General features: G+C 44.2%; 1 protein-coding gene across 1 annotated transcript in view; it reads left to right on the top strand.

The window, feature by feature from the left end:
- Window positions 1-285, top strand: part of LOC119587115 (histidine decarboxylase-like) — a gene marked incomplete in the record, with an annotated part of 81576 nt that overhangs the window by 46484 nt on the left and 34807 nt on the right.

The raw sequence follows: 285 nt of genomic DNA, 5'->3' as shown, positions 1-285 counted from the left end.
TTTCACACTAGCTTTCACTAACTAGTTATAGTCTGAAGATTGATAATTTATCACAGTCTCCCCCTTCATCTCACCCCCCCCCCACCAACCACCCAAGCCTCCACTCTACGTGTCTCCTGTTGATGTATCACCAAGTTGACTCTCTTCCCCTCTTCCCCTCCTTATCTTTCTCCTCTGTTCCTCTTTTCTGTTTTCCTTCACCCTTTCTTCTGTGGGTATTTTTTCCCTTTTTTTTTCCTGGGTCATTTAATGCTGTTACTATTTCGCGGATTTCTCTGATGTGCG

The sequence above is a fragment of the Penaeus monodon genome, chromosome 22 (assembly GCF_015228065.2).
Source record: "Penaeus monodon isolate SGIC_2016 chromosome 22, NSTDA_Pmon_1, whole genome shotgun sequence".
NCBI lineage: Eukaryota > Metazoa > Arthropoda > Malacostraca > Decapoda > Penaeidae > Penaeus > Penaeus monodon.
This window is presented reverse-complemented; position numbering and strand designations above follow the sequence as displayed.